The sequence below is a fragment of the Caretta caretta genome, chromosome 17 (genome assembly GCF_965140235.1).
Source record: "Caretta caretta isolate rCarCar2 chromosome 17, rCarCar1.hap1, whole genome shotgun sequence".
Taxonomy (NCBI): domain Eukaryota; kingdom Metazoa; phylum Chordata; order Testudines; family Cheloniidae; genus Caretta; species Caretta caretta.
Genome location: NC_134222.1, coordinates 14,174,805 through 14,202,704, shown reverse-complemented (window position 1 = coordinate 14,202,704; position 27,900 = coordinate 14,174,805). Strand labels below are relative to the sequence as shown.

The 27,900-nt window shown below is 41.5% G+C and overlaps 1 protein-coding gene across 1 annotated transcript in view; it reads left to right on the top strand.

Annotated features, from left to right (window-relative positions):
* GALNT17 (polypeptide N-acetylgalactosaminyltransferase 17) overlaps positions 1–27,900 on the top strand; it is a 293,798-nt gene that overhangs the window by 1,870 nt on the left and 264,028 nt on the right. The window lies entirely within an intron of this gene.

The window sequence follows — 27,900 nt, the reverse complement described above, 5'->3', positions numbered from 1 at the left end:
GATACCGAAACATGTTGTGGGGATGTAAGAAATCGAGGTGAGATATCTAATTAAAACACAGACTAAAGAGCTATTTTTTTTAAGTGTTCCCCATAGATTCACTAGTAGCAATGTGATTTAGAGCTTCCAGCCAACCCATTTGGAGCTTCCAGTCTCTGTGGATTTAAAGACTATAGATTTTAATATTGCAAAATTAACATAGTTAATATTTTCTGTAATGTCGGTATGTTCTCCCCTCCCCTGATTCTTGAATACTAAACTAAGGCATGATTATGTACTGTTGAACGGAGCACCTTGTGAATTGCATTTGTGTACTGACTCAGAACTATTACTGATGGATGGCAATACTAGGCAGTGGATGCTAGGCATATACTGGAATGCAGCAGGCATATGCTGGTGTTTTGTCTTTAGTTATAATCATCATCTTGGTTAATCTCTGGGTTTGGGAACGGTGTTGTATAAATTGAGATGCACTAAGCCAGTCGAGAACGGATCATTTTGCATTGCTACTCCATACACATGTGTGAGAAGAATTTCCTGCTTATAAAGGTGGATGACACCTAATCTAAACCCCAGTGTTATCCAACAGAAGCTGCTGAAACAGTGTTGCGTGGCAATGTGAGGAGTGAAGTAAAAGGATAACAAGATTCTATACTATTCGGTGTAATGAACCTGTGAAATGCATTGCTGCAAGATAGCCGGGCAAACAATTTAATACTTTTCAGAAAGGAATAGGCATATCTGTAAATAAGACAGTCCGCAGTTATATTTAACTTAAAAAATCTGTGGGATATCAGTCCTCAATCTTCAGAGCATAACAACCAGCAAGATATTTCTTCCCACCGCTATCATTATTATTTATTAAATATGTGCATTGGGGTAGCTCCTAGCAGCCTTAGTGAGAGGTTTTCCTAGGCACTGTACACACACTGGAGAGAACTACATAACGGAGTGCTGACATTAGCCACCATGAGCGTCAAGATGCTCAACTAGGTGCAGCAATGGTCAGTTCTACTATGGCAACTGAACGGAATTTTAAAGGACAGCTGGCATATAGTGTATCTAAATGATAGTGCTATAAAAATGTTTGGTAAAATGAAATCTCATTACTCTGGTGCAATATATAACACTACCTGCACTACCTAGCAAGGGAGCTCAAAACAAGACCTTAGTTGGCATTTGTCTCCTTGTGTTCCCAGAAATAAAAAGTGGGAGTTCATCAGAAGTGTTTCCATTTTCCTTAGGATTAAGAGCTGGGGACCTGTAGGACTCCCTACTTTTGGCCAATCCTTGAGGGTGCAAACTAGACCTTTTGGTGTCTATTGATTCCCCCAACACACCATTGAGTGCAAGAGGTGCCTTTCTTCCTAGGTCTGAATTGGCCGTTTCTGTAGTACACTCCCAGCAGGTGTGCATTTGGAATGTAGAGTAAGAGACAGCCTGGTGCTGGAAAATGCTGCTATGCACTTAAACGCTATGAAAGGGGATGGAATCAATATGTTTGTCCAAACCACAAATGATTTCCCGGATGGACTGCAACTCAAGAGCATGAAGGTAGCTACTTATCTGTATGGCCATTACAAGTACAATTTGTAGCAATATTGATCGATGAGTCTGGCTCAACAATAGGCTCAAGTTTAACTGTGGTGTAAGTTAGGGGTGTTGATCAAGTGTATTTTGGGGTTCACACACAATTTATTTCTGTTAATTTTGCTTATGCACACTATCCACTGAATACTGTGTCAGAGTTGTAGCTGTGTTAGTCTGTATCAGCAAAAAACAACGGGGCATACTCGTGGCACCTTAGAGACTAACAAATTTGTTTGGGCATAAGCTTTCGTGGGCTAAGACCCGCTTCACCAGATGCATGGAGTGGAAGATATATATACATAGTCCATGAAAAGATGGGAGTTGCATTACCAATTCTAACGAGACAATTCAATTAAAGTGGGCTATTTTCAACAGGAGGAAAGTCACTTTTGTAGTGGTAATCAAGGTGGCCCATTTCAAACAGTTGACAAGAAGGTGTGAATAACGGTAGGGGGAAAATTAGCATGGGGAGATTAGTTTTTAGTTCTTGTAGTGACCCATCCACTTCCAGCCTTTATTCAGGCCTAATCTGATGGTATCCAGTTTTCAAATTAATTCCAGTTCTGCAGTTTCTCGTTGCAGTCTGTTTTTTAAGTTTTTTTTGTTGAAGAATTGCCACTTTTAAGTCTGTTGTTGAGTGTCCAGGGAGGTTGAAGTGTTCTCTGACTGGTTTTTGAATGTTATAATTTTTGTTGCCTGATTTGTGTCCATTTATTCTTTTGCGTAGAGACTGCCCAATTTGGCCAATGTGTGCTTTGTGCTTCAGCAAGGCATGTGATTAGACCTGATTGAATGAGAAGGATAAAGAAAATAGGAAACACCATCGCTCTCTAGAGCCTGTCCTCTGCAACTGCAGGAAGTAGTGAGATGTGCCCAAATGATCCTTGCTGTGATGATCCCGAGGAAGATGGAACAACTCCTCTATGGGAGAATTTCCCCATGTCTAAATTTGGAGTTAAAATTAATTCCATTCACAAGAGAAAGAGTTACCAAGACTGAAGCTCTACGGTAGAACCTCAGAGTTAAGAGCACCTTGGGAATGCAGGTTATTCATAACTCTGAAATGTTCATTACTCTGAACAAAACATTATGGTTCTTTCAAAAGTTTACAACTGAACTTTTAACCATCTTAATTTAAATGAAACTAGCTCAGAAATGGTTTGCTTATCTTGTCAAAAAAATGTAATTTTACATTTTTTTCAGTAGTTTACATTTAACACAGTACTGTACTGTGCAGTTTTTTTGTTTTGTTTTGTTTTTGTCTCTTCTGCTTGATTGTGTACTTCTGGTTCCAGATGAGATGTGTGGTTGACTGGTCAGTTTGTAACTCTGCTGTTTGTTATTCTGAGGTTCCGCTGTAGTACCAACTTGAGATGTGCAGGTATCTAGTATAACTTCACTTATGCTTTTTTTTTTTCTAACTTTTCATCTTTAAAAATTGCATTTTGGTGTCAACTGACTCGCCAGCCCTAATCCATGCATTTAGAATAGCTCCCTGCAAAATCCATCAGCCAATTACATTCTTCTTTCACAGTACCCATTAATATTTTATTTTATAATTTGCCCAAGGCCTTGATGTTATGTTTTGTGCCAAATTTCGACTATTACAGAATGTAGCATCCTCTTACTTTAAGGGAATCCTGTGTTTCTCCTATAGCTTCACTTGGTTGGAGGAAGTAGGAGGTGTTTGGGCAAACCTGGCCCATGACTAGGGCTTCTAGGTGCTACGGTAATATAGATAATAATTATAAATTAAATCTAAACTGTTGTGTGCTGCTCTACTTTGCTGTGTTGCACTCAGAGTTGGCTCCATTTCAGGGGTGGATGAAGCAATTCCTAAATAAGTGCACCATTTATAAAGCTCTGTTGTATAAATATAAGCTTGTTATTGTTCTGATCTAGTATGGCAATTCCTGTGTTTCTGATTGTTGCAAGATATGGTATAAAGCAGGTCAGAAATGCCAGCCAAACTGTACACCCACCATCTCTCCTTTGAAACTTTTTTGGTGAATGTTGGCCTCCAAGACAGAATCAATGGAATTCTGTGCTGATGGTCTAATAACTGCATTGTGCTACAGAATTAATATTTGATTAGTAATGACATTTTGTAACCAGCACAACACCTCCCCTGCCCACAATGGACATGTCTTTATGCAAGGGTTGAAGGGCTGGGCAGACATGCAGGCTAAGGGAGGATGGTCTTGTGGATAAGGACTCAGTAAAAAACATTTAGTTCTTAGACTTTCCTGCAAGACCTTGGGATTCTCTGACATGAACCAGAACTGCCGTCTTAAATGACTCTGCAGACCAGTAGGAACAGGAGAGACCATACGAGTTTCTGAAAATGTAAACCGCAGCTTAAAATTGGTGAGGCAGTTAGAACCTACTTGGCCTTGCTTTGCAGGTGTTACACATGGCTGAGGCTGGGTGGAAGTGGGGTTGCTTCTTATGTTCGGCGCAGCACAAGCCACTATGTAATTTAGCCCTTGGAATGCTGACCTTTTCCAGACTGCCAGTCAGATGAATTCTGTGTGTGTGTGCAATATTGTATTACAGCTTAGTAACTATTCATTGTAAAGGGTAGATTTGATTAATTCACTCCCTTTTTGTTGTTCTCAAATTATCCATGAGCAGACTTAGATCTTTACAAATTTGTTTGTTCAGAATTAGTCATAAGCATACTTCAGCCTGCGGCTTGCTTGTGAACTATTGGCCATAAGTATTGCTCTTTCTGATTTTCTATTCCTGCTGTGTGATTCATCACAGAAGGGGTGTGTGTGTGTGTGTGTTTTCCAGCCCCCGATCAGATAACTTTATACTATCAAAGATCTTCCATAAGTGTGGCCATGTGTTCTCTCTCCCCCACATGGATATTTTGGGGAATATATACATTTGTAAGAGTATTTGAGAGACTTTTAAGTTCTGCAGACTTTTTTTTTTTTTGATAAGCAGATGTTTTCTTTATACTGCACATGTTCAGGAAAAGCTAATGAAAGGGTTGTGAATACTGCTGAAAGGAACCTATGGCTTTTATTTCAGTTAATGTTTGCAATTTTATTTTTTACTCCTACTTAATCTCTCTCTGCTTCTACATTTACATAAAATTTAGCAGTGGTTGTGGTCCAAATAGCCTCAAAAGTTGTGGAAGTTCATGCAGAAATATCAGAACTTTGCAGTGTGAACCCTCTCAGAGAGAGAGAGTGTGAGAGAGAGAGTGTGTGTATGTGTGTGCATAATAGACATAGGTTAAGGAGGATGGTCTAATGGATAAGGACTTAGTAGAACGCATTCAATTCTTACCTCAGCCATGGACTTCTCATGCAATCTTGGGATTCTCTGAATTCTTCCGTTGACCTAGCTACCACTTCTTTGAGGGGTGGATTAACCCCAGTGATGGGAAAACCCCTTCCATTGCTGTAGTGAGTGTCTACACCAGTGGTTTCCAACCTTTTTGCGCACAAGATCACTTTTTGAATTTAAGATCAACCCAGGATCTACCCTGCCCACTCCCCGAGGCCCCGCCTTGCTCACTCCATTCCCCCCTCCCTCTGTCGCTTGCTTTCTCCCACCCTCACTCACTTTCACCAGGCTGGGGCAGGAGGTTGGGGTGCAGGAGGGGGTGCAGGCTCCGGGAGGGAGTTTGGTGCAGGAGCTGGTGCAGAGTGTTGGGTCTGATCTGCCCGGCCCCTGAGCTCCTAGCCGGGGAGGCTCGCCCTGGCCCCTCCCCTGCTGTCCCGTTTCCCCCCCCTCCCCCCAGCCACCTGGGCAGCGCTCTAGGTGGCAGGGCTGCGCGCTCATGCAGGGCAGCGTGGCGGTGTGTCTGGCTCCGGCCGGGTGGCACGGCGGCCAGGCATGCTGCTCTGAGAGGCAAGGTAAGGGGGCCAGGGCCGGGGGGTTGGATATGAGGCAGGGAGTCTAGGGGGCAGTCAGGGGATGGGGAACAGGGGGCGGTTGGATAGGGCAGAGGTTCTGGGGTGGGGCAGGGGATGGGGAACAGGGGGGGTTAGATAGGGGATGGGGTCCTGGGGGATGGTTAGGGGATAAGGAGCGGGGGTGGGGTTGGATGGGTGGAGGGTTCTGAGGGGGGCAGTCGGGGGCGGGAAGTGGGAGGGGTTGGATAGGGGGCAGGGGCCAGACTGTTTGGGGAGGCACAGCCTTCCCTACCTGGCTCTCCATACAGTTTCACACCCTGATGTGGCCCTCGGGCCAAAAAGTTTGTCCACCCCTGGTCTGGTGGGTAGGCCACGGAACTGGGACTCAGGAAACCAGGGTATATTTCTTTCTCAGCCAGGCTCCCTGTGTGAACCACTTAGTCTACCACTTAGACTGTGCCACAGTCCTTCAGGGGTAAAATAGGGATAATACTTCGCTTCCTCACGAGGGGGGTGTTAAGGATAAAACCCATTAACGATTGTGAGGTGCTCAGATACCGCAATAATCAGGGCCATGTAAGTATGTAGATAGGCCCAGAATCAAGATCCTGATCTGAACATCCCTCAAGTTGGGAGTGTTAGAAACCATCTCTATTATTAGCAGGTTCAATGAGTAAGAGTTCTGAATAACCAGTTCTGTTCAGTGCTTTTTTGTTTGATTTACACAAATGGATCCATCCAGTAAGCTGTTCAGTGTATGAAATTAGTGGGAGTGAAAGTGGTCAGTACGCTGCTGAACAGAGCCCTCAGCAGGGAAAAATTAATTGTTTAGTATAAAAAAGTTCTGTGCACAAATCCAGATGTTTAGGAGAATACTGACGAATGCTCTAAAGGGACACCACAACTCATTTTAGGCCCAACATTTAAGATTTTGTTTGTAAAAACAAAATGGATATTTTACAAAATGTAATAGGAATAGAAATTATTTTAAAGCTATTTTTAATATGCGCACCTCTGAATGTTAAAGAGTAAACATCCCTCTGCAGTGTTAAAATCTCAAACTGCACCCTTATGCCAGTGTAGGACATGAAACTGGCTAGAAAGGAACATGAAATTGCCCAGTGAAGTTAGTTGCCCCCTATCTGGAAGAAATGCACAAAGGCAAATAGGTATTATATAAATGTTAAAAAGCAAATTAGAACTTTAAACTACTTTCCAATTGAATAATGTAGGGTCATAGTTTGCAAAAAAGCATCCATTAAATTTACATCTCCACCTTTGCATGTGCAATAATTTGCACACATTCAGTTCAAAACTGGTGCAAGCAAACCACATTTGTTCACACAAATTGCATAGTTAGCTGTTTACCCAATTTGTCCTTGAAACTTGTGGGGATTGCATAAGCAAAATTGAGGCACTTTTTGAAATGTGGCCTTTTAGATGATTTTACTGAAATATAGTTTTGTCTTTTTAAAATGGCACTCATTTAAAATACTTTAAAGAAATGTGAATTTGCTCACATATTACAGAGCATAATAATGCTTGACACTTACAGCACTTATCTTTAAAGTACTTTACAAACATTAGCTAACTACTGACTATGACAACTGTACATGTAAACAAAAGCCGATTACCATCAGATCCATCAGCTATTACTGGTATGAAGCAGCGTGGCACCCGCAGAGAGTAGTTAGATTCAGATTTCCTAATCGGTAAGTAATATACCACTAAAGGGATGAAAGAGTCTTTGATTTAAGATAAACAGATAAAAGCAAAGAGAGAAGAATGAGGATATGCTGTTTGTAAAGAACAAGGGCCCAATCCAGAAAAGCTTTACTCACAAGTTATGTCAAAAAAACTCCTCGTAAGGGGATGATCTTGCTGGGTAAGGCCCATAGGTATGGAAAATGGTGTTACGAGTAATTATATAGAATGATGTGGTGGATGCTGCTGCTAAATTGTGAAATTTTACCAACAGCTGTCACACAGTGGTATATGAGATACCTTGATTTTCCCCTCACCCCCAAGCTGTGCTTATAATGTGAAGTGACTCTGGTATCTCATATAGCATTGATTTTCAAACTTTTTAGGGTGCATACACCTTTCCAAATAACACAGCCTACCGGGTGCCCCCATTTAAGATAGGCTCATAATATGCCTGTGATTTAGATTGTCAAGTCTTACTAAAAAAATGTGTTGTCTGCCATTACTGGATATTTCTCACGTACCCCAGTTTGAAAACCACTGTCCACATAAAGCATAATGTTGTAACTCCATCCTAAACACTAAAGCTGAGGTTATTCCAAAAGGTACCTAAGGAGATTTGGATCCCCAATTTCCATTAAATTAATGGAAATTGTACATCTTCATCCTGTAGGCACCTTTTGAAATCTCAGCCCAACTTTTAAGTTGCAGGATAACAGGTTTTATAGACTTCACTCATCCCCTGAAGCAACATGAGAGCTGTTGACTTTAAAGTAAATTGTTCTTATCAGGAGCATCTAAAGGAAGTCTGATATCTATCACAGAATGATAAAAATAAATACTTCTTAAAGGAATAATAGAGTTAACAGACTAGTCTTCTGATAGTCTGTCAGTTTAGAAGTTAATGTGACATTTGGATGACAACCAGGCTGACAAGGAACTGATAGATAATTTTGTTTTCAATTATTGTTTGGCATTATTATCCGAATATTCTCTGGTGTTGGCAACGGATGAGTAATAAATCGGTGACACATTCATCACGCAGAAACAACACACTGATCTTGAGCTGTAGCAGCAGGGACTAGGTCACAGACACAACTTTGGTATTTTATTCTTGCATATTAATCTGAATGCACATCAGCAAAAGTTTAGATACATGGGAACACTTTCAAAAGTGCCTGAGTGTCTTAGGAGCTTAAGTCCCATTGAGGTAAATGGGATTTAGACGCCTACATGCCGGAGTCCCTTCTGAAAGTGGGATCTAGGCTCCAAACTCATTTAGGCATTTTTGGAAATCTTACCCAAGGGGAAAACCTCCCTTTTAATTATTATTTAATTATTTTAATTAATTTAATTAGTTTAATTATTAAGTATTACAGTATTATTTTAAAGCCCTAACGCAGATCAAAGCTCCATTGTGATAGGTACTGTACAAACGCATCATAAGAGAGAATCCTTTTATGAGAAGTGATAGAGTTGGGTGTACAATCCAGGTCTCCTGGACCCTATTTTAGTGGCCTGTCCATTGGACCATTCGATCTCTTCCTAAAACAAAACATAAGAGAAAATTGAAGTGGACATTTGTAAGCATTGCTTGTCTGCACTGCTGGGCCTTAACTTACATCTAGGGTCTTAACTTACAATACCCGCAGCTGTGTGAAGTCATGGCATCTCTTGAGGAATGACTGTTAATCAAGCCAAATTGGGAGCTGGTTTTGTCTTGTGCATAAACAAAAATATGAATGAGACCACCACGCATGTTACTATTGTGTTCTGGGAGCCAGCATTTGAGCGATGGATTCAAGGTGAAAGGCCAGTATGTGATAATCTGGCCATACAAGAGGTCTTTAAGAAAATCTGCGAAGACCTCTTTCAAGTGTATCCCCATAATACACCACCACAAGTTGACAGTGGTGATTTAGCTTTAGTAATGTATTCTAGTTTTGCTATGTTATTTTTCCTAAACAGTTTTGTCAGTACAGGCAACCGTATTTTATAACCCCAACTCCCTGTTGTCAGATTTTCTCAACAAACTGTCATACACTTTCTATCTTATTGACACATCTGCTGCTAGTTCTGGCAATAAATCTAATAGCCATCGACCCCTGTTCTGACATTACAGTGACACATTATCTAAAAATAACGTGGTAATGAAGTGACAAGAGCCTCTATGGAGAAGGTTAAATTAAAGCAAAGTGCAGACTGGGGTGAAGAGCCCACACTGTACTTGGGCAATTACACACTCGACTCCTGATGCTGTCCAATAGCTTTTACATTTCTGTCAGTGGGAGATGCAAGGAAGAGAGATCCTTAAAACTAGGAGGGGGTTGAATTAAATCAGATCCTTTGCCTCCCCTAGGCTTTGCAATGACTACTTTGCAGTTCCCCTTTACTAAATAAACAACACAGTGGCCTGTGGATCTGTCTCCCCTAGGTACTTATTCTGTGCATATCACCTGGCCCCACTAGTCGGCCTGCCGTAGGGTATCTGATACTGCATATTCATCTGTACTTGGGCTAGGAAATAATTGCAGCTGCTTAGTATATGCAGCGTGGAACAGTTCATGTTAACTTTTGCTAAGGGCTATTTTTTTTAAAAAGAGGGCCATTCTAGAGTGTCATGGCATATTGTCACAGCTGCTGGTTGGTGAAAATGCAGGCTTTCCTCAAAGCCAGAGGCAAATGTATGTTGTGTTGGGATGATTTCCATGCTTGGGTAGTTAGGCACAAGGTGTGCAATACACTGGTATGGTGTTGCATCTTATTGCTTAACTCTTAGCACAGTGAGGACCAGTGTACTGCATCTCAAGGAGTCCTCAATACCTCAGTTTCTCTCACCTTTCATAGCCTACACCTTTCTACAAGCTATCTCCTTCCCCTTACGGTGTATGATTATTTATTTAGTTTTAAATCTGTCCGACTCTCATGGCTCCTTAGTTAACAGGAAGGATGGTCCTGTGGTAAAGGCACTGCACTTGAACTCAGGAGATCTGGGTTTAATTTCCCAGCCTTGCCACAGATTTCCATTATGACCTTGGACATGTTACTTAATCTCTCTCTGCCTCAGTTTTCTGAGTACAAAGGGGATGATAATGCTTCTTTTCTCTTTTTTGTGTGTGTGTCTCTTTAGATGGTAAGGTCTTCGGGACAGAGATTATCTCTTGCTATGAGCTTGTATAGTGCTGAACACAATGGGCCCCTGGTCTTGGTTGGGGGCCTGTAGGTGCTACTGTAATGCAAAATCATAATACACCATTGATTATTGAATAATCCAAATACAAACAATTGACCAGAGCTGTCCCTATTATATTATCTTAAGTATTTTCTCAGTCTGAGAGTGAGTGGCCAGGTCTGGGAATCAAATCCAGGTCTCTTGCATGACTGTTGGCAGAACTTATTTTACTCTGGTTTTAATCTTAGATTCTTGCGTAGCATTTCAATCAGCATAACCTCCTTATGTGGGTGTTGATGTTTTCAGAACAGAAAGATGAAGTGAAAGGTTAGTTTAAAAATGGAACAATTAGATTGTCTTTCTGGCTCTTTGGATGTGTTGTACTTTAAATTAAATCATGAAAGCATTTATGTTTGTGCCCAATTACTACACTATCTTTCCAAACAATTGCTTGATTGTGCTCTCAAGATAAAGACAGAGTTAAGGGAAGAAAATTGTGAAAAGCCATTTAGCGATGCTGTGAGCTTGCTAATTTACCATGATTGGTTTTCAAATAACTTTGGTCGACCTTTGTACATTCCAACTGTGCCACCTCCTTTCATACAATAAGCCAAGTGCTAAGGGACGTAAAATAGGCTAACTATAAAAAGCCTATTCTGTTAAACTTTACTTCTATTTTTTCATGTGTGTATTGTTAGGGAAATGATGATGATGATTCATTCATTGTACTGGCCAAATTACTCTAATGGGGCACCTTTGTGCCAGGCCCTGTACAAACACAGAAAAAGCGTGAAATCATGGCCCCATGGAAGTCAGTGCAAGTTTTGCCATTGACTTCAGTGGGGTCAGGATTTCATCCATACTCTCTGTCCCTGAAGAATTAGAAGCTAAGCTCCCGGACTTGCAACGTACAATGCGCAGGCAAACCTCTGCACCTGCATAGAGCCTCCCTGACTCGGTACAGGCTCTGCAGTCCACCGGCGAAGACAAAGAAGGATGGTCCAGTGCTCAAGGTGCTGATTGGAAGATTTGGATTCAATTTTCTGCTCTGCCACAGATTTCCTATGTGACCTTGGTTAAATCACTTAGGGTAAAATTTTTAAAAAATCTTCTAAGTGACTTAGGAGCTGGAGTCCCATTGTCAAAAATGACTGATTAAAAGACATAAAGAGATGAAGGGTTGGGATAGGAAGCAGATGAACAACAACCTCGGTTTTGATAGTTACGTGTTTTGCTTCTGCCGAGGTTCTGTGGTTGGCTGACAATATTTTGTATTAGTGGTAGAGTTAGGGTGAGGATAATGTCAGGAGTGGGGGTGATAGGGGACAGGAGAAGGAAGGAAGGGGAAGTGGAACAGTTACCGCTCCTCTGCCTAACCATGATAAACAGCCATAACTTATAGCTAATTTTTGATGGTCATTATTATTTATTTTTATTAAGGCAGTACCCAGTGGCTCCAATCAAATCAGGGCTCCCTTATGCTAGGTGTTGTACAAACAGAAAGAGACAGTCCCTGTCCTGAGTAGTTGACTGTCTAATAGATAAGACAGACGAAAGAGCAGGGAGGAGGACTAGAGAACTTTGTAACATCCATGCAGAATGGTCAGAGTGATGGTTGGCAAATGTCATGTTAGTTCCACGTATGTAGTGTTGTTGTAGCCGTGTTGGTCTCAGGATATTAGGGAAACAAGGTGGGTGAGGTAATATATTTTATATATTATCTCGCCCACTTTGTCTCTGTAATGTTAGTTCCGTTGTTTGTTGTTTGTTTTAATTATTTTATTAAATATATTTTGGGGTTGTGATGAGGGAGGAATGCAGAAGAGAATGACTTAATAGAGCAAAAACATGTGAATGAGAAAGTAAGGTAGAGAGGGAGGAATGGAAGGACAGAGCAATGATGGATGGCAGGAGGGGTGAGCGTTTCCAAATGAAATTACTTCATTGGTGTCAAAAGGACCCTGAAGGCATAATTCTGCCAGAGAAGTCACTTGGGTTCTTGAGACTTTCTTCGCTTCCAGAAACATTATTTACCCTGACCGACTGGGGGATAGGGGACACTTGGGGCCTGCCTCAATGTTTGGAAAGTTTCTGTTGTATATCAGTTTGTATGAAGGAAATGTGGGATAATGGAGGCATATTGCAGGGACATACATTCAAGTTTATCATTTGGTGGCCGTGGTAGAGAAGGTGATAGTTGGATAAAACAGGTTTGTATGTATGTAACGCCTAAGAAGTCAGAGCTGGTTTCTAAACCAGTCAGTAAAGGTCAGAAGAAGAACTCTGCATACACAGAGTGATGAGTAGGTAATTGAACCTGAAGGTCTGGGGATAGGTTGGTTAATTATTCAAACAAGAATGATACAATTCAAACCATTATCAGCTGATCAATACTCAGCATGACAGATATATTAAGGGGGGATCAGGCGAGTGATTGTTATGATGATACTTTGGCCCATGTCAGTAGTGACTGAATGTAGTTACTGGCTGTTCAGTGTTATATGTGAAAGATATTAGTGAGGTCAGGGCATATTGACTTCAGTAGTCTTCAGAGTCTTGAGATCAAGGCCCAGTTCAACAGGTGACTTTTGGGGAGAACTGAATAGCTGTTGCACGCACAACTAAAAAAAGGAGATGATCGAATAGTGGGAGGAACAATGAGATCAGACAAGGTGCTGGGGGAGGAGGAAGGCTGGCACTGGCTGGACAAGGAGCCAGGGAGGAAGTATGGAGAAAGCTCTCTGTTGGATGAGCAGCTCAGGGAGGGAGAGTGGGACTGGGAGCTCGTGGGAGGAAGTGAGAGAGATTGGATGAGATTGGAGCCAGGAGGGGGAACAGGGACTGGCTGTTCAAGGACACTGGAACTGAGTGTAGGGAGGGAAGCAACTGGGAGTCGGGGAGATTGAGAATTGGACAACAAACCCTGACCAGGGCAAAGAGACTGGGGTGAGAAGCCTGAGGAGTAGAGACTGGGATTGAGTAGGCAATGAAAATAGGCCTGAAACAAGGAGCCGGGGTGGGGGAGAGACAAGACAGGGACAGGGCAGAAGGGGTCAAGCTTGGGGCAAACAGACAGAAGAGGCTGTGCCAACAATAGCACCCTGACCACCAACGTGGAATGGAACCCAAAATTCCTGAGTCTCACCACGCCTCTGCTGTCAGCAGACCTCTGTGAAATCCACTGGCAGTGTCTCTCTCTCCACCTCTAGTGCTGGTCCACACAGAGGATGAAAGTTTGCAATTTCTATCAGTTACTCCATTAGCTCAAATGGCAGAGGCCTGTGTGGTGGCTCTAGAGGCTCCAACCCTGCTGATGAATCATGTGCATTGCAACAGGATGCTTTGTGATGGAATTTCTGGTTTTTCAGTTTGCTTTTCAAAAAAGCCTATGAAATTACACATATAAAACTATGTTGAAATAACATTATTAATATGACTTTGCAACCTGAAGAATGTTCTTTTATTGTATTTTTGTTACATAGGGAAATTCCCAGACAAAAAACTTAGTTAACTTAAAATTAAGATTGCTACAGTAAGTAACAACCAAAAGAATAAAGCAATATCAAGGGTACTACAAATAATGCAACCTCAGCATTATAATATATGGAAATGTAAACATAAGGTAATATAAATAATTATTCTCGTATCCATGCAGTCCATACATTCTCTAACAAAAATCTAGATGTGAAATTTCATGTTAAACATCCCGATAATCTTGATTCCGACCTCCATGTTCTTTTTAATTTTTGGTAGGGGAAAGATTAAGATGTCATAATATTGTTCAGTAGTTTTTATAGTAAGTTGTGGAAGGACAATAAATGCAAGGATTGTGTGTTATTTTTTAACCATATGTTTTATATCAAAGCAATACACTAGAAAGATCTTATCTACATTAATATCAGTTATAAAACAGAGTTCTTGTGTCATGTCTCCTTAATTTGATGATTAAAATATTTATATTCTGTACAATTCAAAAGATGTGTGTGCATTGGACCATGAAGGATATATTTGTCATGTAATACAAGACAGTTGTAGAATAGTGGTGTTTTTTGTATTGAAACAATTTGAATAAAACTTTAATAATGAAGTGCTATGTTACTTGTATTGTTCTGCCTTGGTGGTCAGAGTTAAGGTGGTGGGTGGAAAGTCAAGTGTGAATTTTCACATTTCTATGTATGAAATGTTGTGGTATTAGAATAATCATCTGAATTAGATTTTTCCATATTTTCTAATCCTTGGATTTCATTTATTTAATATCCTCAGTAGTTCTCATTTGTAACTGTTAGGATTTCTGCAGTAAGTAACATAACTTCAAGTTAATCAAGTTGGGTTTTTTTGTCTGAGAATTCAGTGGTATCACTTATTTTCTCAGACTGGCATTAAGCACTGACCTCCTACTGTTTTTCATGAGACGGTCTTTTCATGTACAGCGTCCCAGTGACAGTAGACCGAGTCGGACTTGGCAGAGGAACTGCAGTACCAAAAAGCTTATAGTCTTTTAATGAGCTTTGATTATGTCTCAGAACCACGCTGAGCCTGTGAGAGCGGATGTGGATCACTTTCTGATTCAGGATTCCCTTTTCTATTTCTCTTTTTTTATTTTTAAATTTTCAGTTGAACTTAATACTAGTGAAATGTGCTGGATTGGACTGGCAGCTCTAAAGGCTGAAGCCCTCTTTTTCACTGACTAGAAGATACAGCCAGGCAGTAGCAGTGTGAACTTCCTTGCCTCACCAGCGAGGCTCTCACCTGTTCTGGTGCAAGAGGGAACGAAAAGATTGCTTATTCTCCATAGTCCCTTTGATGCCTGGGAAGGGCCAGCATGGATGCCAGTTAGGTGTTTTTTGTGACGTGGACCAGTGGACCAGGAGAATTAGTTTAAGACCATGTGCTCATTTTGCTTGGGCCACTGATGTTAAATTCAAACAGGCAGGCAGAGTTCGCTGCAGAAGAGAAAAAAGGAAACACGTAAAAAGCCGCAGTGGTACGGAAGTATTAAGGCTTATGACCTTAAAGGGAAACCTAATTAAGAAGAGTGGCACATTCAGAGGGAAATCAGGAAATCGGCCGTTAAGAATATTGGAAATACTAGGAATAAAAGAAGTCCATCTAGCCCAGAAGGCGTGTCCTTTGTATGGTTTATTGGCAGTTCACCTACCTGCTTTTTTACTGCACTTTTCAGTTGCCTTTTTCAGATCAGTGCTTTGAGTCCCAAAAGCATTGAGTCCTGATCTTTATGATGGACTCAGTGCACTTGGGCTTTGAAGTGTGGATCTGTATTTAGGTCTGAGTTTTGCAGCTTAGACTCCACTATGCTCACAAGTGAGGCCCTATAGAATGCTAGATGCTACAAATACTGGCAGGGTGTTAAATGTGGCAGCCATTCTTGATGACCCTCTAAAAAGATGAGACACAATCCGCAATGCCCCTTCTCCTGCTGAATCCAATCCCACCTACTCACGCCAGTCCAAGTGCCCAAAGAACAACATCCCAAAGCGTAAATAGACCACGTTCCTTTTCTGTCTCTAATGTCACTGTGATAAGGTTATGTGGCTCTTTGGAATCATTGCAACTTGTTAATGATGTATGACAGGAAGAATTGCTGCTCAGTGCACAGAGAAGAGACAATGCTGTGCTAAAATATTCTGTATGCTCAGGGGGTTCTTTTTGCTAATAATGAGCCAATACAGAGGCACAGCCAAACCTTTTAATCATAAAAATTGAAATCCTGGAGATGGGTGTGTGCAACAAAACTGAAGCCTAAATTTCAAACCCACAAAGCTCTGAGGTGGACAGATACTGTATTTTGCATTGGCCCGTTATGACAATAGAGGCAAATTTTCAAAATTTGGATCTGGAGTTCGAATCTGAACCAGCCCAAAATTTTGGGGGTGTTTTGGCTCAGGGGTTTTGTTTTGGTTCATCTTTTAAAAAAAAAGTCTTAAAGTAACTAGAAATATTACTATTATTATTACTTTTACTATTTCATTGCAAGGAACCAGTTTGAAGTCTGGACACAAATAGGCAAATCATTGTTTCCTGCATTACAGTTCCTGGGCCAGATTTTCAAAAGTAAATGCTGAAACTTTGGCCCCAAAATTGTCCATCTCACCCATTTGCTTGTGCAGTTACCTAATTTACCTCTGTCAATGTAGGAATAGCTCGGTGTGTCTTTTAGCAAGAGACATTTTAATCCATTTTGAGAATATGACCCGAAGTGAGCTGTAGCTCACGAAAGCTTATGCTCAAATAAATGGGTTCGTCTCTAAGGTGCCACAAGTCCTCCCTTTCTTTTTGCAGATACAGACGAACACGGCTGCTACTCTGAAATCAGTGGGTTAAGTAAATCAACTAGAATGTTCAAGAATTTGCCCACCCAGTTGACGGCAAGTACAGTGTGTGTGTTTGGTAGTGAAATATATGGCTCTGTATGGGCCTCTAAACACCTGCATGTGAAGAGATCATTCCCAGATGGAGTTCACGCTGTTTTATTAACCTGCATACTTAGACCTAAGTACTGAATATGTTCCTAGTGTATACCATCTACCCGGCCTCTTCCGCATCGCATCCCTTGAAATGCTAATTAATTATGACTTGAGAGAGCAAGCTGTTATCAAGGCCTGGGGTGATGTGCTGCAGTCCTTCTGTGAGCCAGCCATAACTTCTGACGTACACACTGGTTTTCTTTAATTCAGTTATCTATTTTCAGTGCTTGTTTCTAGCCTTCCCACCCACTGACTTCTTTGCCATAGACTTCATCTAGGTATAGAGCTTGAGTCTGGACCCATTGAAGGATCAGGGCTCCGGTCTCTGCTTTTCAATACATATGTATTTTTTGCCTGCTCCTGCATTTGCCTTTGTCAAGTCTCTGTACCCAGCCTTAGCACGAAACCTTCAGAGCTGAAACTCATGAAACAGAAACCTCCCAGATCAGCTGTTGTCAACCTGCTGATCAGTGAAACAAAGGAGAAGGCTGAAGTTGCACAACTGAGAGCTCAGAGGACTTTGCTGGATGCCTTGTGTCAGGATCTTGCACCACGCAGAGATCTTGCATGGTGAATAAACTGAATGTTTTTTGTCTCTGGAAATGCCCTTGGACACTCAGGTTTTAAGATGCTGCTATTTAAAGTTGCTCACAAGAACATGGGCCTAATAATGATAATTAACAGTGCAGTCATTGTTCATCTTCTTGGATTTCCTTTCCAGTGTTCTAAGATGGATGCCTTTAGTATTTGTCTCTATGCACACTGGAGTTTCTTTGCTGCTCTTCCTGTGTAGCATTTACTGCCATTTTGGTGCTGAACCCAGCCAAGTGCTGAGTGCCATGGACAGTCATGGTAGTCAGTGAGAGTTGAGGGTACTCAGCACCTCAGTTGTGGGTGCTGACTTGAAAATCTGTCCCTTAATATTTGCTTTAATCAGATATAGTGAGATCTTGTGGGATCTTTTGATATAAAGAGTTATTATATTCTTTTTAAATTATATGAAATGGAACTGGTGTGACTGCTACTGGAATCCTGTGTCCAGTTCTGGTGGCCACCATTCTAGAAGGATTTTGATACATTGGAGAGGGTTCAGAGAAGAGCCACAGGAATGATTAAAGGATTAGAAAACCTGCCTTTGAAGTGATAGACCCAAGGAACTCAATCTATTTAGCTTAACCAGAGAAGGTTAAGGGGTGATTTGATCACAGTCTGTTAAGTACCTACATGGGGAACAAATATGTAATAACGGGCCCTTCAATCTAGCAGAGAAAGGTCTAACATGTTCCAATGGCTGGAAGTTGAAGCTAGACAAATTCAGACTGGAAATAAGGCTTACATTTTTAATGGTGAGAGTAATTAATCACTGGAACAATTTACCAAGAGTTATGGTGGAGTTTCCATCACTGAACATTTTAAAATCGAGAATGGATGTTTTTCTGAAAGATCTGCTCCAGAAATTATTGTGGGGACATTTTATGGCCTGTGCTTTAACTAAACTATGGTTCCTTCTGGCATTAGAATCTATGAAAATCTGTCTTTGAGTTACTCAGCAGAAGAATGAAGATTGTTTTTCCTTTTTAGTTTATATTTGATTTTTATCTTGATTCAAAGCTATTAAAAAATCATAAGGCCCTCCTACCCATGTGAATGCTTTCATGGAGAGAGACTGCATATGTAAACATCTCAAATGGTAGTTTCCACCTCATGCCTTCCCTGGAACAGCAGATCAAAGGGGCAGAAGTACATTTACATCTTTTTAGATCTATTAGGCAGTGGAGCAATCTCACAAGGAAGAGTGTGCTAAATAATATACTATAGCTTACAGTTCTGCACTGGTGGGAGGATGGGTTAGGCATGCAGCTCTCAAATTGACATCTGTGGAACCTTTCCTGGTGGGCCTCAAAATCAAATATTTTTGAGGACCGAGTGTGACAGATAAGGCAATTTCCAGCAATGTCTTTGGGAGATTTTACTGTATTAAATGTATGTATCATTGTGGGCCAGAGATTGTATATCATTTCATGGGGGACAGTGACCACAGCCTCCAGGGACAAAGAATATGGGGAGTGATTAGGCAAATTTACTCACATTATAACACCTCCAGAGAAGTACCACCTCCTGGGAGGCTTGCATATACCGGTTCAAACTGGATTCTCCAGAAGCCAACAGACAAAGAAAGGACTTTTTGGATAAATAGCCTGAGTATAAACTGACTAAGGGCCTTCTTTCTGATCCAGCAAACAAACAGGAACTTCTGCCATGGAGAGGGCCCCAGTCCTTAGGGAGAGAGATATGGGTCTTTGTGCAAGAGAGGTGATGGCTGAGAAGCCTAGAGGGGATGTCCTTGCTGGACCCAGCGGCATATTAACACCTAGGCCGACAAATTTGCAGGGGCTGCACATTTATAACAGCAGCCAGAGGCTGCTTTCCCCAGTGCTGGTTTGTGCCCTCCATCCCCGGCTCTGCCCCCATTCCCCGCCCCCTCCTTGCCCCTATTTGTCCCCTTCCCCAAATCTCCACCCCAGCCCCGCCTCCTCTTCTGAGCACGCTGCGTTTCCACGCCTTCTGCCCCTACTTCGCAAAGCTGTTTCACGCACAAGCACTGGCAGGGAGCGGGGAGAAGTAGGACCCGGGGCTGCGCTCAGGGGAAGAGGCAGACGTGGAGCGGAAGTGAGCTGGGGGGTGGGGGAGCAGCAATTATTTCTGGGCCTAGGGGCGGCAAAATCATTAATCCGCCACTGGCTGCACCATGAGGGGGAATAAAGGTGCAGTTGCCCTGAACTGTGACATCTAGTATTGGAGGACTGGGCTGTTGATGGATCCTTGAGATTCTCTCTCTTTCTCTCATGAAAAGTTCCACCGCCTGAAAATAGTTTGAGAACAATTGCACTACATGCCCTAAGATGTCTCTTTTAGCTCTTATTTCTAGGATCCTCTCCAAGTATCTCCTAATAACCATGTGTTTACTGCCTTGGCTCCCTATTCCTAATTTTCTGTAACTTATCCCTGGGTGTCCTCTTCTGTTCACAGGGCTTCACTTGTCGTATGTATGTTGATAAATCAGATAGCCTCTTTTCCACACCTGACATGTTTCCCTCTCTCCAGTCCCATATTTGGGGCTCAGTCTGCCTGGATGGATTCGTGGCAACTCAAGCTTGACATGGCTACAAATAAGATCTTCTTTACCCCTTTTCCACTTTTCCCACCTCTGCTACCTCTGAACATACCACATCCTTATCACGCAGGGGCCCAACCTGGGCATAGTTTTTGACTCCTTCCTTTCTCTCTCCTCTCACACTGAGCTTGTGATGTTCCAATCCTGCTACTTCTTTCCCATCTTTCCCTTACTGCTCGTGTGTGAGTCATCATAGCAAGCTAAGTGAAATTTTTCTTCTCTGTTCACTCCCTGCTTTGTATATAGGACATTATAAAAATTGTAGGAGGTGTGAGAACATAAAGGGATGGCTGGAGTGAGTCTTATGTGTGACTCTTCTTTGCTAACACTTCATTGCTGCTGTGGGAGGACTGTAAATAAGCTGCTGCTGTAGCTTGATTAAAGCTGAGCAAAAATTTTAGTTCCTATCCAGCTGGTCCTTGGCAGAGTAAAAGTGAATATTTTTCTCTCTGTCTACTCATTGTCAGTCATATACCATTGTACAAACCTGTAACTGGTGAAGTCTGGATTTTAAATCCATCCTAGTGACTGGATCCTGACCTTCCAAGTAAACTTTGTGATTCATTTGGAAAATTAGGGAAAACTTGCAGAATTCTAACTTACAGCTAAAGATGCATGCTGCATTACAGACAATCGATGTAGGGCTTGACCCAGAGCCCACTGACATGAATGGGAAGACTCCCATTGATATCAGTGGCATTAGGACCAACCCTGTCCTAAAAGCTTTATTAACCATCCATTCAATTAGTAATGAGACTTGTGGGGTTATGATATCTTGAAAGTTTTAGGGCCTAATTCTCAAACTTCAGCTATAGTTCCTGGGAGCTGTGGGTGCTCAGCATCTCTAAAAATCGGCCCCTTAAACTTTTGCGAATTGATTCAAGTGATTATTTCATTAGGTTCTCAGAAGCACATATTAGTCCATTTGCAATGTGCTAAAAGTTGAATGCTTGGATTTTTTAATCATGCATCAAATTCAGAAATAGCTGTTCTGGAAATAATATTACAAGTTTTCATTGAATTTTCTAACAAATGTTTTTTCCCCCACAAACAAATACTGTTTCATATTTATAACCATGCAGAAATAAATCAAATGAATCTGAAATTAGTCTTTGCTGTTATTATGCTTTGCACATTTCTAGCATTAAGGAGATAAAGAAAGAAGCAAACCTGCTTTGAAGAGAAGCTGATTTCCATAGCTAGCAGAGTGACCTACTTAGAAGGGGGGAACTATTTATTAATGTATTTATTTTAAAGATCTGCTTTGAGGCTCCCATCACTAAGCCCTCTCCTGACATTCCTGCTGCAGAAATCAGGACATAGAGCCAAAACACAAATGTGTCCTTCAAGAGCTTCATTTGTATTACAAGGTTTCTTGTTTGTATTGCTAGAATTTGTCCTTAAAGAGCTTCCTTTGTATTTAAGAGGGTTTTGCTTGTATTGCTGGCTGTGACAGGACCACATAGCACAGCACCAAGGCATTTGGTAGCTTACCGACATCCATGTTATCTGAAATTTTAGGAGCAGGAGGTCAAAGTGACCCTTTGCTTTCCTAATCCGAAAAGATCCCCTCATGCAAAACAAAAAAAAATCATTTTTTTAAAAATCAAATCACCTTACTGAAAGGCCATAGAAATCCCCTGATCTCCATTAATTAAACATTTGCAGGACACATAGGGTACACAGTGTTAATCTGTTTGTTTGTCATGTATATTTCAAAGCCTCACCATGCAATCATTGTGTTTGCCAAGGCTGTATTACATAATGCAGCATTGTGAAGGCCACATGTTTTCTGTTGTTTCTCCTCTCTCTCCATTTAAAAAAAAAAGTTGATTATAATGTTGCCTGGCATTAGGGATCTAGTGATGTGACTCTACCTTTTGTCCAGAAGGCTTTCCACCCAGCAAGCCATTTCATCTCCCATCTAATTATAGGAAGAACATGGTGTACCCTTTTGTTGCTGCTGGGAAAACATGTCAAAGGGCTTCTCAGATCTAGGAGAGAAGGGAAAAAGTCAAGGATATGACTTTGGGGAATGTTAATCAGTTTAACATTTGTAGGAAATCTAATTAATTACTTCACTTAAATGAGAAGTAACAGAGTGCCCTGTTTCCGAGCTCATGGATATCAAGAGCACGGAATGTTCAGTAACAAATTCTAAAGGAGTAAAGGGGGAGACTTGCCAAGTGATGCAAGCGATCCTATGGACTTTCCAGTGGAGTTGAGCAGGATTTCAGCAACAGATAGCTCATGATGTATATGTATAATTTTGGTTTTTGCACTAGCCTTAGTCTGTTAAACAAGGGAAACATGACTTTATGTCTATAATCAAGTAAGCAAAGCTGGGATGGAGCTACTGTAAGGAGGGTGCAAAACTGGTTGGAAAACCATTCCCAGAAGGTAGTTATGAGTGGTTCACAGTCATGCTGAAAGGGCATAATGAGTGGGGTCCCGCAGGGATCAGTTCTGGGTCCAGTTCTGTTCAGTATCTTCATCAATGATTTAGATAATGGCATAGAGAGTACACTTAAAAAGTTTGCAGATGATACCAAGCTGGGAGGGGTTGCAAGTGCTTTGGAGGACAGGATTAAAATTCAAAATGATCTGGACAAACTAGAGAAATGGTCTGAAGTAAGGTTTCAGAGTAACAGCCGTGTTAGTCTGTATTCGCAAAAAGAAAAGGAGTACTTGTGGCACCTTAGAGACTAACCAATTTATTTGAGCATAAGCTTTTGTGAGCTACAGCTCACTTCATCGGATGCATACTGTGGAAAGTGTAGAAGATCTTTTTATACACACAAAGCATGAAAAAATACCTCCCCCCACCCCACTCTCCTGCAGGTAATAGCTTATCTAAAGTGATCACTCTCCTTACAATGTGTATGATAATCAAGTTATGAAGTAAATAGGATGAAATTCAATTCAATAAGGACAAATGCAAAGTACTCCACTTAGGAAGGAACAATCTGTTGCACACATACAAAATGGGAAATGACTGCCCAGGAAGGAGTACTGCGGAAAGGGATCTGAGGGTCACAGTGGATCACAAGCTAAATATGAGTCAACAGTGTAACACTGTTGCAAAAAAAGCAAACATCATTCTGCGATGTATTAGCAGGAGTATTGTAAGGAAGACACGAGAAGTAATTCGTCTGCTCTACTCCGCGCTGATTTGGCCTCAGCTGGAGTATTGTGTCCAGTTCTGGGCACCACATTTCAGGAAAGATATGGACAAATTGGAGAAAATACAGAGAAGAGCAACAAAAATGATTAAAGGTCTAGAAAACATTACCTATGAGGGAAGATTGAAAAAATTGGGTTTGTTTAGTCTCAAGAAGAGAAGACTGAGAGGGGACATGATAACAGTCTTCAAGTACATAAAAGGTTGTTACAGGGAAAAAGAAGAAAAATTGTTCTTCTTAACCTGTGAGGATAGGACAAGGTACAAGGGGCTTAAATTGCAGCAAGGGAGGTCTAGGTTGGATATTAGCAAAAACTTCCTAACTGTCAGAGTGGTTAAGCACTGGAATAAATTGCCTAGGGAGGTTGTGGAATCTCCATCATTGGAGATTTTTAAAAGCAGGTTAGACAAACACCTGTCAGGGATGGTCTAGATAATACTTAGTCCTGCCATGCGTGTAGGAGACTGGACTTGATGACCTCTTGAGGGCCCTTCCAATCCTATGATTCTATGACATATATACAGTTTAGTTATGTGGCCTCCTTGCCTGAACAGAAATATTGCCCCTGCTAATGATCCTGTGTGTGATTCTGGAAGATTGTGTTCTGAATATGGTGGGTAACAGCTTTGTGAAACAAAATGAGTGTACTGAGTGCTCATACTGTGCATGGGACTCTGGGGAAAACTAACAGCAACATGTAAAGTAATTCCTGGGCCTGGGCCTGGGCTGCTCTGCATCTTGTGCCGTCATTTACACCAGTGCAAAGTGGATGTAAAATGTGACCAAATCAGACTGTCTATGCACGGGTATAAATGGCCACACAAGGTGAAAGGCAATGAATCAGGGTCACTGATTGCATAACTTATTTAAGGGACCAGTGTTTGGTTGGTTAGTCAGGGCTGCTGATGTGCTCTAAATGGAGTTGCTTGTGCTCTAAAGGCTCTTCACTGTACCATAATTCTGCTAAATTTGGTTTGATTCAGCAACTCTTATTGCCAAATTGAAAGTCGTGAGTGGCGGAGGTCGTTTGCAAGATTACCTGTACAGTCTCTCTGAGTCAGAACTGGGTCAGGTGCGGCATGTTCCCTGCAAGAGAAACCATCCTGATCTGAGCCTTTAAAAGATCAGAAACGTATTGATATGCTGCTGTTGCACTGAAACAAACATTTTGTTCTGATATGTATACTGGAGACAGAGGCTTATCGGTCTAAGCTTCTGACTGAGGCAGTCTTGACTGAGTTGTTTATCCTAACAAGGTAGGAAAGAGAGACTGAATTCCATGCAGCATTTTTAAGGTGATTCCTTCAGATGAGACTTCAAAAATCCTTTTTGTTCTGTATTTACAATGACCTCATGACATCCTTCTTAAGAGCAGAAGTTTGTCCCATTGTGGTGGTGGTGGGGTTGGTTCCCCCCCTCACCTCCAGGCTTTTAACTTTGATAATTTATTAAGAATTGCAAATTGGAGGCATTTCATGAGTGGGATTTTTCTTTTTAATAGACTCTGAAACCTAAGTGACCCATTGCAAAGGGGAAGTTATCCAAAGCCACAGCTAGGCTTATGACATGATAGGAAAAAATAATGCCTTTCTGCAACATGAACTGTTCAACTGGCTGCATTGTTCCATGTACCTTTCTCCAGAGACTTAAGCTGGTTCCCAAGGATTTGTTGGTTGCACCACTTTCTACTAGGACGTGGACTCTTTAACTAACTACAGCTCCTGAAAATGTTTCTCTGACATATAATCCCACTGCACACCCTCCTTGTACTTCCAGTAAAAATAGTGAACAAACAATGTGGCTAGGTTCCATGGAAGGCTCCACTGACGTTCCATCCCAAGCATACAAAACTGATCAGGGCAGAGGTGTCCAGAACAGGAAGGGAGTGGTGCCAGCAGCGGGAGAGAAAAGGAGATCTGTAACACAAGCACACAAGCCAGTAAGGACTCAGACCTGTGATGCCCTCTACTCTTATTGTGAAGCCAGTGGAAATGGTGTGTGTGGGGGGGTGACCAGTAAATTCTAGGATTGGGCTCCAAATCATGAAGGCAGGAGCATATGTTGGCAATATGACTCTGTACAATTTCTCGGAAAATGGAAGGAACCCCCCTAAATATATCACCAAACATTACTGCATAAAGAAATCCAATCCTCAGGCTCTAGACACATTATTTATTTCTATGATCTCTTGTAATTTTGTTACCTTTGAATGGTTGGGTTTTCAAGCTGGAAATCCTGAGGGTTTATTTTAGAAGAAAATAACTTCCATGAATTTTTTCCCCATGTTGCTTCCCAAGTCTTTGTTTCAGCCCATGGGTTTGCCTCAGCAGTGCCTATAGCATCTGATGTGTTGGGACTGCTGACATAGCTTGTGCTGATGCAGCCGCATGTAGCACTGAAGAATCAAAACAACATGCAGAGTGGCCAAAGACAATGCATATTAGGCATGTAGGAGAAGGAAGGGAAAGGGTAAGGGAAGGACAGCTGGAGGAAGGGCTCAAAATGGGTAAAGAATGTAATGGCGTCTTCCTCTCCTTTCAGTGCAAAAGCCACATTTTTTTCCAGCCATTTTGGCCCATTTGGATTAGAGTGTGATACTGCACTTGTTCCAAACAATGGCAAAGTTCCCACTGACTTCAATGAGTACAAGGTCAGGGACTTAACTTCTGGAATAATAACACCCCTACAGCTTTTGTGAACTTGCACACCTCTGTGGCTTCACATCATGAACGAGAGTATTCTTGTAAATTACAGATGCAGGGTCAGAGTCTCATTTACACCAAGGCACCTTTACATGGCGCTAACTGTAAATGTAATTCCATCCAAATTTTCAAAAATGGTCAATGATTTTCAGTGCCTCCATTTTCAGGCGCCTGATTTCATACCCCCAGGGCCTTGGTTTCGGAAGTTGATGAGCTCTAGATGAAGTCAATGAGACACAGGTTTTTAAACAGTGAGGGTAATTAGCTATTGGAACAATTTACCTGAAAGTGGGGTGAATTCTCTGTTGCTTGAAGTCTGTAAACCTTTCTACAAGAAATTGGTGTGCTATAGCTCAAGAACACGTCATGGACCTGAGGCAGAAATTATTGGGCTAGGTTCTTTGGCCTGTGATATTCAGGAGGTCAGTCTCTTCAGGCCTCAAAATCTATGAACCTGTGTAAAATTTATGAATAGGAGCTGCAAGGTCTCATATTTGTGAAAATAAGACCTAAGATGCCTTAGGCTGGACACTCAAAATGGAAGGCACCCAAAACCATTGGCCACTTTTGAAAAGTTTGACCTTTATTATTATTATTATTTAAATGACAGCTTTTGGATTCTGCAGAAGCTGATGCCACTATCCAGGAAAGTGTCTTACCCATTACAGATGAGGAGGCAAATGGATTTTTTTGAAGCCCTGAGTGTATAGGATCTGGAAATTTCTGTAATTCTTGATGGGTAGATTTCTGCAAGTCTGATCTTGATCCGTTCACAACTGCACAACAGTTCCTCTTATACACATAGCTATGAGACTCAAATGCTACCAACTCATTCTTTTCAATATCCCACAATCCATTTACTCCTTGTATAATGGTGGAAAACAATACGTTATTGAATTCTATAGCAGTTATCTATAATATTTATATTGACATTCTGTGCATGCATACACAGCAGAATATAAACAATCCAACCCAAAACAGATAAATCAGAACAAGCTCTATAATATAATTCCATACCATTAAAACAAATGTTTCTACAATGGAATGATTCATTTCAATTGCATGTAATTTAATTCAGTACTTACAAAAGTGGACTTTCATTAGCCCAAATGCCTGAGAGATAACAAGACAATGTTTTTTTAAATCTATTTTCCTATTTATTTGAGTGGGAAAACAGGCACGTTCAGTGTTATTAAGAATCCTTGTACATCTATGGGGTTCTTAATTCTCCAGGTCCTTTATCAATGGTAACTAATTCATCCCCATAACACCTCTGTGGGATTGGTAAGTATGTTCAATGATACAGATGTGGAAACTGAGGCAGAGCATTTGAATGAGCTGCCCAGGGAGTTGGGACTACATTCAGCATTGATCTATGGCTCCTTAGTGTCAATATGACCAACACCAAGAGGCTGTAGGATAGATGTCTGACACCCATGGTGGACAAGGGGACTCTATTGTAGACAAAGAGCCAGTTTTTCACTGTCCCTGTAGAAACCCCACGGGGCTATGCCACCGGTGACTCACAGGAGGGAAGAGTTAGAGGTGGGGGGAGCAGAGTTGCAGTGGTCCCTGTCATTCGCCATTTTTGCAAGCCCAGTAGGAGCTGTGGCAGCAGGGTGTATAGTGTTGGGGATGTTGTCTGAGTCTGTGCCCAGGGCCAATCCTGATCCTGAATAGGGAAGACCAAGATTAATTTGGCTCTGAGTGTCAGAGCCAAGATTAGAACTCAGAACTTCCTGGGCCTCAGCCCTGTGCTCATACCACTACAGCTTCCTCCTCTTGTCTTTCCGTTTGAGTCGACTTAGTTCGTGCTGGGTTGCAATCAGCCTTACATTTTGAAATGTCTTTCTCTTTCGAACGCTTGTCAGTTTCCTTCCATATGGATTAAGTAACAAGGCAGATTGAATCAGTATTGTTGCTGCTAACTTTCTGCCTTACCTATTTACTGGTCAGTGGAGGTGGACTGAAGTGAGAATGAGATGAAAGATTGCTTTGTAAGGAAGAGGGACCATGTA